Raw genomic sequence first — 991 nt, 5'->3', positions numbered from 1 at the left:
CTCGTGCGTGTGTGTCTCTGCTTTAGACCACGTTAGTGGTTTGTTGGTGGGTGCTCTGGTATTGTCTGCTCCTAGCAAACATCTGTCGGCCTTATCGCTCCATCTTCTTTTTGTGTTTGTTACTCTCTTGTAATACAGCTTATCTTCAGCACTTGTATGACCTTATTGTGTTGCAAGTGCTTTAGAACGCTTTCTAAAACTGAAGACCACTACAGTATGGGAGTATGGTTGGGAGTTGGGATTGGGGGGAGGGGGGTATAAATGTTTATTTTCAGAAAATTCCAGTAAATGTGAATACTTGCAAATTTGTCAGAACATTTATCAATATGCTTCTTTATTATGTTTACTTTAATGTGGCGTGGTCTTTGCAGGGATTTGGACGGGTCAGCCACGGGTCACGTGGGCAGCACAGTGGTTAAGACCTTGCCGATGACTACCACTGACGCCTGCCTGGTCAAGGATAGCTGGATGCTCAGTGTGTGTCCTCACAAATATGGCAGAGTGAGTGGTGGTTTGCGTGTGTGTAGAATGTGCATGTTTGTGTGTTTGAAGTGGAGACGGACTTAATGTGTAAGACAAAAGAGAATGTTTGTGGTTTCGGGTTGTTGTTTTTCGGAAAGGGGGGCGGGGTGTGTGTGTGTGTGTGTGTGTGTGTGTGTGTGTGTGTGTGAGTGTATGTGTAGCGGGGGACGGGGGGTATGTATAATAATGTATGTGAGTTTGTTTTTTAAATTAATTTTTTTTTAGGTACTGCGAAAGAAAAAGGAAAACTGAGTTTGGTAAGAAGAAAGAAAATCACGAATGCCTCACAGACTTATTATCAGAAACAAAAACATATTATACATAACATTGTGCACATACACAAAGCGTTATAGAGATGAACGATTATACGATAGACGAGACAAGGGCTGACAAATAGATAGATAAATAGATAGATAGATAGATAGATAGATAGATAGATAGATAGATAGATAGATAGATAGATAGATAG

Source organism: Aplysia californica, unplaced genomic scaffold (assembly GCF_000002075.1).
Source record: "Aplysia californica isolate F4 #8 unplaced genomic scaffold, AplCal3.0 scaffold00450, whole genome shotgun sequence".
NCBI classification, from domain to species: Eukaryota; Metazoa; Mollusca; class Gastropoda; order Aplysiida; family Aplysiidae; genus Aplysia; species Aplysia californica.
This window is presented reverse-complemented; position numbering follows the sequence as displayed.